Below are 14,695 nucleotides of genomic sequence, written 5' to 3'. Positions count from 1 at the left end.
TTGCCATTACAAATTAAATAAATTATTTGAGTATTAATTATTTTTAAAAAATTAAAAGCTTTGTTATTTGTAATATCAATATATCTAAGTCGCGTAAATACAAAACATGTTGCATTACAAATGCTATAGGTGTCACATTTGCGAAAGTTATAACTATTTGCATTGAAAATGACAAAGCTATTAATTTAACTAAACTGAAAAAATAACACATAAATAAAAAAAAATCATTTATAAGACCAATTGCTCAAACTTTCCTAATGCGAGCCCTATTGCATTTCCAATACTTGTTTATTATTCCTATATTTCGGTGTTAAACTGGTACTATTGAGGTGCAACTAATGCTCAATGTTAACAAGTGTAAAAATGACAAAATATTGCTGTAATACTATCACAAAAAATGCTGTATTTCGCTTTTTCTTGCCACATAATTTAGTCAACCCTCCCTCATAATTCAGTCGTCCCTACCACTTAATTCCAGTGTCCCTAACCACAGGGTCTGACAGACTGAACTTTTTCAATGGCAAATGTTGATCTGTCAACTTCTTGATTTAACCTTGAGGCTCATGTGAAGTCTTTAAGAGGGTAAACCCAGTAAGGTGAATAGAAAATGTTCCAAATGTATATATAGCTTTTTGAATTACTTCAAGTCCACAAACCCTGTAGGGCGGTGTCATATTGATTGTAAGATGTCATTTGAGATGTCATGAGTGATGTAATATGTGAGGTCATACATAATATTTGTATAGGGGATGCAAGTTATAGCTAGTTCAGTAAACTAGAACTAGTGAATATCCACAGTTTTAACTTTTTCAAACCATTATTTTGATCTTATTTCAATATCTAACTATAACCCATTTTAACAGCAGTTTTTTTCAGTGGATATCTAGGATTTTTTGTCGCATGAGCTAAAATATTATCACCATACTTAACTGTAATGTCACTTTAAGCTTTCTTTTGTTCCTGTGCATTGGGAGGGAGGTTGAATATCAAATTAACCTTTGTTTTTTTTCAGTGAACATATGGCCCCACCTCCCAGGCCGATTCGGGCCCCGGGGACCCCAACTCCCAGGGCCAGGCCTTTATTTTATTTTGCTTAAATTTGAGAGGGAGGGGAGGGGTGGTAAAGGACCCCCTCCTGGGTCATTTTTGGCCCCAGGGACCCCATCTACCGAGGCATGACCATTTTCTTGCATTTTTTAATAAAAAATGATTGGGAGGGGGCCACTTGGCCAACCTCCCAAGGCTTATTTCGGCAACGGGACTCCATCCCCTGGGGTCAGGCCTTTATATTATTTTTTTACATGGGATGGGGGCTGCACCCCACCCCCTTTCCCCAGGCCTATTTCGGCCCCAGGGACTCCATCTCCTAGAGCCAGGCCTTCATCATTTGTTATTTTAACTGGCGAGGAGGACCAGTGCAGGTCCCCTCTTCGGGTCGATATTGCCCGGGGACCCCATCTCCCGGGGCATGACCACCTTGTTGGGGACCACAGGGGGAGCCTCAAGGCCCCTCCGTCCCTGTGGGCTCCCCACCTTCTTTTGGACAGAACAAGCAATTCTGCTCTTGCTTCCATGAAGTGCTTCCACCAAGCCATAGCAAACTGCAATGTCCCAGGTTTGGGCACCCTGGGAAATTGCTAGAGCCAGCCCTGGGTGGTGGCAGTCTCCAGGGCCAACTGGTGGTCTTTGAGGTGGCCACGCACCCCCCTCCTTTCATCACATTAGCCTCAGGGATGTGGTATTCCTCAGGTGCCGGGAATCTGCAACGGACCCATTAGTGATTACATTTGTGCCCTGGACAGATGGCAGTCCTCAGGGCTGCAGGGGAGCCCATAGGGCTCCCCCTGCTTTTTTTAAATAATAAAGTGTGTGCCCCTTGATGAAAGTTGACCAGAGGGCTATCACTCTCACTGCTATTCCCTGAGATGAATTACCTCTCCCAAAGCGGGATGGAGTAATTAGAAAATTAACAAGCACAAGATAAGTCTATCTTTTGTTTATAACAAAGGAGCAGCTATCTGCCCTTTCTTCACGAAATAGGAGTAGCCTAGTATTTACCCTCAGCTCTCACCAGGGAGGAAATTTCTTCTTTTTTGTTGCCCTGAAGAAAGCCTTGGACCAATTTTTGGCCATATATTGGGCTGAAACATGTCTGCACTAGGGTCATAGGACCACTAATATCCAGTTGCCCCTTTATATGCTTTTATTTTTAATATCCCAGACATTTCCAAGAATAAAGGGATACTAGGAATTATCTGAGGTTTTTTTATTCTTTAAGACCCCCTGGCCACATCTCGTAAGAGCTCCCTGAACTTTAGGAGTCAGGGTGACCCGATGATGAAGCATGACACTACTAGGGTGTGTGAGGATAATATACACAAAAGGAATATTTTCCTTTCCCACAACGTAGTGGGTAATAATAACTAGGATGCTTCATTATTAACCTTACCATTCCTAAGCACGGTTAGTTGAAGATATTTCTATAACTGTGGGGTACCTTTTGTGATTTAGTGTCTACCACGGGAGAACGTACTCCCATCATAGATTTCCTCTCTGCCCATACGACATGGGAGAAGTTCATCTCCTCTTGTTGTCATAGTGTTTCCGGTACACTATGGGAACTCATCCCCACCAAGAGTCTTAGGGGGTCAGAGTGTTTCTACCCTGCCACTTTTTAGGTCTTGCAGAGAGACCTATTGCAGTCAAACCACAAAGCTGAGTTCACGATGCGGATTTGTAGAAGTGCACATGCTTGTGAACGCGCTTCTATCCCCCTGCCTTGCTCTTCAAAGGCTCCCCTTACCATTTGCTTGCTCCTGCCTCCCCGCCCACTGCTTCACACTTCACAGCCGCCAGGCCATGACTCGCATTTCTGCCCAGCAGCTTCAAAGGGATCTGCTTCCCCGCCCACTGCTTCACACTTCACGGCCTGGCGGTCGTGACTCACATTTTTTTTCTTATTTAGCACAAGACAGTGCTAGCACCCATGGATTGTAGGTTCTGATTGTCTCCTTTTTATTTCAGTACACAAGGTTCTGATTGCCTCCTTTTTTTTCAGTACGCATTTATTTACGATGATACAGAATACAAACTTGAGGTAAATAGTGTAGCATGTTCTTAAGGTGACATTATTTTGATTATGTTAATACGTAAGATAATAACTAGCTAGCATTAACCACGTGTTTTGTGCGCCCGGATTCAATTCACTTGTTATCTCCGTTCAGAGTTCATGCGAATAATCCCTGAAATAATTTGTCTGTATTTTGCTAGTCCGTCTGGCTCTCAGTATAAGCGAAGTAAGAACAGATTGCAACCTAATAATTAATTATAACTTTACTGTGTAACGAGTGATTTAGAACTTCTACTCGGCCCAAGTTTCTTGTTTTGAGGTACCGAGGTTTAAGGTTTTAAATCATGTTTTCGGCTCTTTGGATTTTCACGAGCCAACTACTTTTTTTCTGTGCATTACTTTTGCGCCTGCTCATGTTACAAAACTTCGAATGTAACAAGCCAATTTTTACAGTAGGGAAAAACTGGGCATCTTTTATCCATGCTTTATTTCCTGTGTGTCTTGGGAGTTATAGTTCTATTATCGCACTCACATGTCTACCAAGTTCGGCGCAGAGACCAATTTAGATTGGAAGAGCTGCGTACGCATGAACCCGGCAAAGTAAGCGCTGACGGACGACACTGCAATGGCAGAGTTTTGCCTAAAACAACTACTCCATTAGAAACAGTTCTTAACCCTGGTGATTCTCATTTATTACCAATATTAAATTTCATATGCATGCTTAATGATATCCCATCTTCCAAACTAACATTGCCAGTCTTCTTGACCCACGTAATCTCAACACATTATGCATTTCGATATGTTGCTACTCCGTTCCAAGGGGCATTCCGTTTTAAATGAATGCAGTTACCCGAAAGAAAGGCCAATATTGCCTTTAATTTTCGAGGGGTCACTAAAATGCAAACGTTTTTTCCATTGTACCTATTGTGACTTTGTCTCAATGTTATCTTCTCGAGCTCCATCTCTTTTCACATTTGTCATCCGTATACATTTCAACAACCGTTTTGCCAGGCACGTTAAGCCTAACCAAATACACTCTTCCTACATCAACTTGCTATAAGATTATCAGTGACAGGGCTGCTCCAATTCGCACTAAACTGAAAGCCTGCAAACGGAATACAGTGTAGCAATCCTGAATCCCTCAACCTCACACCCCCTCACACTCACACCCCTACACCCCCTCACACTCACACACCACCGCTTACCCTCACACCCCCTTACCCTCACACCCCCTTACCTCTCACACCCCCTTACCCTCACACCCCCTTACCCTCACACCCCTCACCCTCACCCCCTCACCCTCACCCCCCCTCACCCTCACACACCCCCTCACCCTCACATCCCTCGTTCTCACCCCCCACACCCCCTCACCCTCACACACCACCACTCACCCTCACACCCCCTTACCCTCACACCCCCTTACACCCCCTTACCCTCACACCCCTTACCCTCACACCCCCTTACCCTCACACCCCCTCACCCTCACACACACCTTCACCCTCACACACCCCCTCACCCCCTCACCCTCACACCCCCTCATCCTCACATACCATCACTCACCCTCACATACCATCACTCACCCCCACATACCATCACTCACCCTCACACCCCCTCACCCTCACACCCACTCACCCTCACACTCCCTCACACCCCCTCACCCTCTCACACTCACACCCCCTCACTGTTACATCCCTTCACACTCACACCCCTTCACACCCCCTCACCCTCACCCCCCCACCCCCCTCACCCTCACACCCACTCACCCTCATACCCCCTCACACCCCTCACACCCCTCACACCCACTCACACACTCACACACTCACACCCTCTCACCCCCCTCACAGTCACACCCCCTCACCCTCACACACCATCACTCACCCTCACACCCTCACCCACCCTCACACACCCTAACACACCCTCACCAGCATTGCATAACAAAACATAGCATAGCATAACAAAACGCAGCATAGCATAACAAAAAAAGCATAGGATACCAAAACATAGCATAGCATAACAAAACAGCATAGCAAAACACAACAAAGCATAGCATAGCATAACAAAACAAAGCATAGCATAACATAAAGCATAGCAAAACAGCATAGTATAACAAAACATAGCATAGCATAACAAAACTCAACAAAAGATAGCAGAACAAAACATAACATAACATAACAAAACATAGCATAACAAAACAAAACAAAGCATAGCATAACAAAACAAAGCATAGCAAAACATAGCATAGCATAACAAAGCACAATACAACATAGCATAGCATAACACAACACAGCATAGCATAACAAAACAAAGCTTAGCATAGCATAACAAAACAAAGGTTAGCATAGCATAACAACACAGAGCATAACAAAACATAGCATACCATAACAAAACATAGCATAGCAAAACAAAGCATAACATATTAAAACGCAACAAAGCATAGCATAACAAAACATAGCATAACATAGCATAGCATAACAAAACATAGCATAGCATAACAAAATATAGCATAGCAAAACATAGCATAGCATAACAAAGCGTAGCAAAACATAACATAGCATAGCATAACAAAACATAGCATAGCATAACAAAACATAGCATAGCATAACAAAGCATAGGATAGCATAACAAAGCATAGCAAAACAAAACATAGCATAACATAACATAACATAACAAAACATAGCAAACCATAACAAAACATAGCATAGCATAACACAGAATAGCATAATAAAACACAACTAAACATAGCACAGCTTAACAAAACATAGTATAGCATAACAAAGCATCGCATAGCAAATCATAGCATAGCCTAACAAAACACACGCATAGCATAACAAATCAAAGCATAGGGTAGCAAAACACAGCATAGCATAACAAAACAAAACATAGGATAGTAAAACAAAACATAGCATAGCATACAGCATCACTCAGCACCACCACAGCATCACTCAGGGGCACCACAACATCACTATGCTCTACCACAGCATCACTGAACGCCACAGCATCACTCGTTCACCATCACATCACTCAGCGCCACCACAGCATCCATCTGTGCAACCATTCAACAACACCAGGTTCAAATATGTTCTCCCAATGTTTCAAGCTTTATTACAAATGTAACAAAACGATGTTAATATTTCACTTCTGTTCTTGGATTTTTGTCACAATAAAATACACTAAACATACTCTTCACAAAAGTTTTTTACAAAACTTTAAGCTATTGCCATTATAAATTACAAAGCTTTTATTTAAGTATTAATTATTTGAAAAAAATTAAGAGCCATTGTTATTTGTAATATCAATACATGTAAGTCACGTAAATACAACACATATTGCATTACAAATGCTATAGGTGTCACATTTGCGAAAGTTATAACTACTGGCATTGTAAATGACAAAGTTATTAATTTCGCTATTTTCAAAAACAAAACATAAATAAAAAATGTCATTTACAATACCAATAGCTCAAACTTTCCTAATGCGAGACCTATTGCATTGCAAATGCTTGTTCTTTTTTTTACGTTTTTGCTTGTGACTCGGTTCAACCGAGTCACAAGATGGATGCCAACACACTGGCTTGAAGTGTTAGCACCCAATCTGATCTCCGGCACGAGATTGGGAGGGGTCGCAGACCCACCGCGGCCTCAGTTGTATATCTGAAAAATCTTTACATTTCTCAGCAACTACTGAACGGATTTACATCATTTGACAAAAAGAGTGCTTTCTGGACTATGTGCTACCTTTCTGCCAAATTTGGTGAAATTCCCTTCAGCAGTTTCAGCTGTAGGCGTGTGTAAAGTTCCCTATGGAAATTAACATGGAAAAAAAGTGTTTTGGGACCCCCCTTTTTCTCCGCTCCCGCTTGAGGAATCACCTGAAAATATTCAAGACAGCAGCTGAAGTGGCTGCACCAATAGTTTTGAGAATTTCACGAAGATTCGTCAAACAACGCCAAAGATATTGGCTAATCAAAAAATGCTCTAACTAAACTAGGTCCTAACTATAACTATCTACTGGCGACTGCCAATAGGTAATATATATATAAATATATGTGTGTGTGTGCGTGTGTGTGCACGTGTGTGCGTGACTACAAGGTCAACACAATGTTTTAATATTTTGCTTGGCTGATGCGTGCAGGTTAATAATAGATTTTGCATATTGATACCCACTGTTGTAAAATCAGAAGGCGAGGTTTATTAACAATCCACAGATGGAAAAGCGAAAATGATTAAGTGCTTTCTTCCTCTGTTTACTGTGCCACTAAAAACAAAGAAAAAAAGAAGTGGCTGATTTCAAAACAAACGTGCGGTGGATTAATGCGAACTGTAATGCTGCTGCAGAGTGGGTTTATTGCTGGTGACCACAAGACATAAATCTTCGCCAGCACAATGTACAATGCGAGGCAGCCCCCAGGTTTTTTCCAGCCTCAATTTGTGTGCAAGTGTGTGTTAAGTGCCGTTGAAAAATCGTGACCTTTCATAAAGGATCGTATCCCGAGACTATTTTCCCAGACACTCGGTGACCTTTCAAACCAGACTGGGGTAAGGGGGGTGCGGGCTTTGGACTTTGAACCGGCTAGTCCCCGCTGCGCTTCTCTATTTGCCAGGCAGGCTACTTTTATTGTGTCACCGGGGAGCGCTCTGTATGCAAAGCAGGCGAGAGCTGCCAGGCTGAACCTTTGCAAATCAATTTGTCTGTGTAGCCGAGCCCACTGGAGTGAAAGACGGTGCAGCCGGACAAGCTGAACCTCCCTTTGTGACGTCACCGCGTATGGTCCGGCTGTCAGTCAAGGCCACGCCGAAAGAGACCCGAGCAGAAAAGGAGGCTTTTTAACCCTGACCGGCCAGCGGGGTGTCAATGACAAAATGGACGCCTGGCCCTGAGTTGAGCAAAGCATGGCATGCTATCTGACACAAGAGCCTGTCTGCCCTGCAACATCTCATTTAAATTAGCGTCCCTCGCTCGCCCACTCTCTGCTACCCTGTAGAGATTCACGAATTTGCAGACGTGCACTTGATCAGTTTGGCTACTAAGAAAAAAAATCGAATTTCTTTACCCTAACTTTTAAAGAGCGAAGCACAGGCTATTTGTGTGCGTTTTTGGATCGTGGAAGGCCAGGTGCTTGCACTTGAATAGGAATTGGTGCAAATTCCCTTGTATTCACGGTTAGCATGCAAATTAAGTCTGTCTTCTTTGTTGTGGACTTAAAATCACTTCAGAATGCTTTTAAGTACTTCTGGTGTATCCGCTACTTGGATTTCATGCTTTAGTTTTTTTTTGTTTTGTATAAAAAACGCCAGCTTTTGACTATTTTTTTTATGGGCCTTCCCATAAAAATAGAGGCATTGTTCGTGGCACATAATTCTAATATATATCATAGCACTATTTTCACAACCCTAGTCAATACTTGCACCAAATATAAACTCAGATTTAGATATATATATATATATATATTTTGCAGTTATATATAGCACGAGTTTGGCCCAAGGGCTTTAGGGCACTTTACATGAAGACCAACATTTCACAAGGCCAGATTTTTTCTATTTTTTTAGGCAGGGGGAGAGATTTGCCCAGAATCACAGGGTGGTGAGCTTACCCTACCATTAGAACCTGGGGCCATATTATCAAGAAAGGGCGATACATTATCGCCGCTTTTATAGGCAGGAAACTGCTGCTAAAGTGGCGATAATGGGCTTGATAATATGCCCATGTGAATTCCCATAGAAGCCCAGGTTCTGGTGTTAACCTGCGCTTCTATGGGAATTCACAAGGGCTTATTATCAAGCACATTATCGACGCTTTAGCGGCAGTTTCCTGCCGATAAAAGCGGCGATAATGTATCGCCCTTTCTTGATAATATGGCCCCTGGTTCCCAGTTCCTATGTCAGCAGTTCTAACCCTTAGTCCATATTTACTCCCTAGGTTGGAGTGTGGAAATTCTTTAAACTTAGGGCCATATTATCAAGAAAGGGCGATACATTATCGCCGCTTTTATCTGCAGAAAACTGCCGCTAAAGCGGCGATAATGTGCTTGATAATAGGCCCTTGTGAATTCCCTTAGAAGCCAAGGGTAACACCAGAACCTGGGCTTCTATGGGAATTCACAAGGGCATATTATCAAGCCCATTATCGCCACTTTACTGGCAGTTTCCTGCTGATAAAAGCAGCAATAATGTATCGCCCTTTCTTGATAATATGGCCCCAGATCCCTCAGATCAAGTCGCATTTTGACTGCTGTTCTTTATGTACTGGAGGTACTGTGCCTGCACCCAGCGTTTATGTTGGTAGTGTAAACACAAAGGCCCGTAATACATATGTTTCTACTTTATTGTATTTCTGTTTATGATTTTATACATAGAACAGCATTGACCAGCAGTCGTTCTATTATCAGCATTTCAAGTATCATCTCACATTCAAATTAAATAACAAAAAATTATACCAGTGAACATTATAGCTAATTAGTTGCAAATGGAGGTATATCGGTTTTGGACAAAATCCAACCAAAGCAAAAAGATAAAATTAGAAATTAGAAAAATTTGCAAATATGCACCTGGAATGACGTGGAATGTAGGTGTTTGAAAGACCCACATGCTAGCAACTGGATCAGTAAGAAACCACCTACATCTAGCCAATGGGAATTTCCATGAGGGTACAGAAATAAAACACATAACAGCGTCAGTCATTCTATGAATCTGCCCTTATCCTCCATTTCATACAACTCAGATGTTGCACCGAGTTTGTTTTTTCAAAGAGTTTCTTCCAATATTGCCCTTTCGTCGCTGATAAAGTGCCTCTCAATTTCCACTTGGTATTTGTGCGTCCTGATACATTGCCCACAAACAACGGGTGGCTCCAGTTTCAACCTCCTCAGTAAGTTTCAGTGTTCCCAAGTTTGCAAAGTTGACATCCACGTGTGTCTCTAATTTATTAAACAGATTTGTGTGCAATATTTAACTAATACATTTGATTTAGAGTTCATTTATGCTCCAAAAATAAGCTATTATTTAATATTTTTCTATACCATTCACGTTTTTATACCGCTGACATGGTTATGGTGTTGTACAACGTTCTCTTTCAGGGAGCCCTTTCGGGCAGTTCTAGAAGGCCATCAATCAATTGTTTCTCTGATGTGGTATGCATTTATTCATTAACCTCTGTCCCCTGCTTTGTTGATGGCTGCTCCTTCAACTTGCCACAACTCAAGATATTTTAAGCTTGTAAGTGGGCATGTTCACTCAACCAAAAAGACTTGCATTTTTAAGATGCTTAAAATCAGTATTGTAGTTTCGCGTTTCTGCTTCTGCTGTCCTTTCAATTTTTTAAGAGAAATGTGTGAACCTGATAGTATTTAAAATATTCTAGCATAGCTCATCAACATTAAAATATATTGTTTCCTTCAGTTGCTCTAAAGATCTCAGAGCCTTTCTCTTTAAATGCCTAACTATTAAAATAGATTTGCCACCTTTCTGAGGATTGTTGTAGTCCATGGGAGGGACAACCATCTTTGTACTTCAAGTCCTTGCCTTTCATTGTGATAGAAAATTAGCTTCTACAGCTAATCCATCTTATACCCTTTTTGTTTGTGAAGATTTCAGACATCAGAACTTGAAAATATATAAAGCCCAAGATCTAAAAGTGGCAAACCCACTCCAGCATGGCTACTTTAGTGTTTTAGTTGATCTTGTGAAATTCACAAATAATTCCAGGAATGCTCCTAAAGCATGTGGAATTTCCCAAAAGGTGGAAAATTCTGTACGAGTAAATTATGATGAAATAAGCATCTGCATACATGTTTTTGTTTCTCCACAAAGAAAATATATTTTCCAATAGAGAAACACCTTTCCTTTACCTGCCACCTTTAAATATATAACTTAGTCCCACCATTCATAACAATAGATTTGCCTCTGTTTCAAAGATAAGAAACTACCTGCAACTTGTTAATGCACACTTATGAGTTTGTGAGCAATTGACAGGGCCAATGAATACCCATATCCCCGCCTCCATTTATAAATGCAGAGAATCCTCTGGGTTTCCAGGTTAGTTAATGCAATATAAGAAAGTAAAATGCCACCACTCCTGTTTCTGTGAATCAGTGTGTGAAATTACCCTGGCAACTGCTTTTTTTGTGCACAGGTAATTGCAACATAGGTTTCCACAAAAAGCTTTTGTGAACCAGGCATGTATTTTTCATAATGCATGCATGTCGGGAGAAAGGAATAGAGAAAGAGTAAGAGGGGTTAGGTGCACTGTGTTGTCCACTGTGTATTGAAGATCTCAATTACCTAATCTCCTTAAGTTCCTTTACATTCCCACCAAGTAAAATTTTTCTTGTAATGAAGGCCTAGCCTTGTTCTGGAAGAGACTGTTTCAGCTTTGCCTTTATAGATGCATTTTTGGCGTAATCCCAAGCAGGATGGATGATTTTGGATGGTGTAATTTTCTTTTTGGGTCAATATCTGATTGCACCCAGTTTTCACATCCATAGTGTAAATACAAGACACTATTAATTTACCACTCACCATGGATAAACTGCCTGTTTCCTGCTGCTGTGCAGCTCCATGCCTGGAACTTCTTGTGAGGAGAAGTGTGGTTTTGTGGTGGTTCTACACCATCTTTTCCCTTCAAAACCAACGGATGCTGATGCATCACATTTGGCAGTATTCAGTTGTTCCATCTGAAAATAATCATATAAGACAACCAATAGAAGAACTGTAATGCCTAACAGCACCAAAATATATACCACATTCAATACAGCAACAATAAAAAAAACGTATTGGCGTCTTTTCAAGTGCTCGGTTTCAGTTGGTAACATCCAAATACATTGCTTTTGAATGGAAAATTAATTGGCCATATATTATCTAAAACGTAATCAATTTTTTTTTCAACCTTTCAAAACATTACAAACAGGTTTCTGGATAAATGAAAACCTCATAGAAGGTAGATGGTAGATGAGCTCTATCCTAATCCTATGCCAGTTGAACCCCCCTTTGAAGCAAGTCAAGATAATTTTAATATGGCTGCAGAGATAATCAGCATACCAACCTATTCAGTCATGCTCCACATGCATTTGCCTTTTTTCATAATCTGAGAATGAAAATCCAAAACATTGATCAAAAGTACTCAGTATCTTTGATTCTACACCAAAATGAACCGTTCTCTTGTCTAAGAATAAAAAAATGATTGCTGGGTCGTTCCATAGTATGTCCTTGGGGAGAAAGGGGTCAATGTCTTCATGTTCTCATTGGAATATAATGATTTGTATCATTTAAATGACCACTATGTGTCGTAACATCCCACTTGATTTATTAGGGTACCAGGATAAGTATGAAAGTGGAAAACTGACAATTTTTCTCTTCCTGTGAAATAAAAATCCCCTGTTAGACAGGTGTTGATGTTGAATAATTTGTAGAGTCTCTACACTACACCTTCCGTTTTATAACTTTTTCAATCCAAGATCATTCTCTAAGTAGACAAGGATTTCAAGCAATATTGGATTTTTATGTTTTCAGGGAAAATGTAACTTCTGCTGCAGACTGATGATTCTTTAGTCAATCAACAAGTAAATAAATTGGAAGTGCTGCAACGCAAATTTATATTCTCTATTTTATCTTCTGAGATTGGATATTCCAATATTAAGAGATTAATTCAGCCAGTATGGTTTGATAGTGAAGTTTATAGAGGTATCAGAAACTGTGGATATGTTTGAAAAGATTATTGAGGACCAACCAAAGTGAAATTCCCTGGTAGGTGTTTGATAACCTATGTCAGGCAAAGCAAGGGCTTAAATGTGATTCCTTATAAAATAAAATAAAATTGACCTCACAATTATGGATGAAAATGTAAAAGAGTTATTGAATCCAGTGAAGCCAGCTTTTTTGGTCAATTGTGCTGTAGTGTGACAAAATGTAAAAGCAAACTCTGTTGCCAAGGAGAGCGGCCTCACTGCATTGCTGCGCTCTATGGCCATTAGTCCCATTATAGTAACGTGGGGTTGCAAGACAATGACAAATTTCATCTGAATTTAGAGTCCTCCAAAACTGGGTTCTTAATTACATATTCAAGAACTTTCATAGCTGACCATCCACACTTGTTGTTAAACAATGTACTTACATTTGACACCAATTACTTTTTCTGGTAAACAACATTTACAACGAAACTTTTACAACGCACTACCATTACGACGCAACTTTTACAACGCAAACCATTACAACCCATTGCGCAGGGGGGCGCTCTAGGATAGGGAATAGGTTTAATTTACTATCCAACACCTTCCCTACTATCCACAGGGACTGGAGTTGGAATAGTAAATTAAACTATTCACTATCCAGCGCCCCAAAGCACTATGCGTTGTAAAGGCATGCGTTGTAAAAACCGCGTTGTAAAGGCATGCGTGGTAAAAGCATGCGTTGTAACGTCATACATCCACTTTTTCTATGTTGTTATCTGCCTTTTTTAAGTGTACAGTACAGACCACTGATATTGAGCAGAAGTGGTTTGGCGTTTCTCTGTTATAAAAAGGGTCTTAGCTAAGAAAGCATTAGTTTCTTGGACTTTTCCCCTTATTTAGTGCAATAATTGATTTTACCTTAGCATTACATTGCCTATAACATGTACTATTGTGATCGAAAACCTTGAAGTTTGGTCCTTTCCCAAGTAAAGTTTTCATATTTGTATTCTGTGTATGGACATAAGGTGGTAATTAGATTTAATTAAGCATTCAACCTCACTAATTGTTACTCTGGGGTCAGACAGGCACGTGTCTTGATGTAGTATACAATCAATATTTATCTGTTATTTTGAATTTCATTCAAGGCATTAGAGGAAGGGCCCCCTCAACCCCAGGCCCCACAAGGATTTCTTCATTGCATTATGTGGATTATCTGGTTCAACTAGTCAATAAAAATATCCTCAAGGGTAATGTGGCTAAGAGTAAGTTAATACTTTTGATATTTTTCAAATCTACATTCAAGGGTTTGTGCATTGTGGGAGATATTCACCTGATTTCGGATACAGATTGGGAATACACATTTTTTAGGAAAATGTTATTACAAACATATCATGAAACCCAGTGTTTGTAAACAAAAGGCATTTAGCTCACTGTTTGTCCAATTCCTTGGTAAGGTTCAATAGCAAGTATGAGGGTTTCCATTACTGGCCAACGTTTAAAGCCTATACTGCTAAAATCATTAGTTTTGGCCTGTGGATCACATAAAGCTCTGAATGGTTAGTTGGTCCCATTTGTTCATCATGCATTAGCAGACTGTTGAAAGAAGATATGTGTTTAAAATAAATGCCAATGTGGATACATCTACCTAATGAAGTAGCTAATAATATGATCGAGATATTGAGGTATTTGTTAGCAGTGAGACAATGTATTTCCTTTGAAATCATCAGATTGTAGTTTTACTTGAAATCAAGTTGTATTTGAGCCGTGCAGCTAATCCGGGTCTGACAGCCTTAATTGTCATGATCAGCCCCAGCAACTTTGACATTATATGTATCTGGGGATGCTACACAACTTTTCCAGGTTGATGTTGGGTTATATAAGCTAAATCAATTTATGAGTAGGCATTTGTGAGAAATGTTTTCATATTCAATGATTCACCCTATCTGTGGAAACATGGGACTAGG

The sequence above is a fragment of the Lissotriton vulgaris genome, chromosome 6 (genome assembly GCF_964263255.1).
Source record: "Lissotriton vulgaris chromosome 6, aLisVul1.2, whole genome shotgun sequence".
NCBI lineage: Eukaryota > Metazoa > Chordata > Amphibia > Caudata > Salamandridae > Lissotriton > Lissotriton vulgaris.
Note: the sequence above shows the minus strand (reverse complement) of the source record.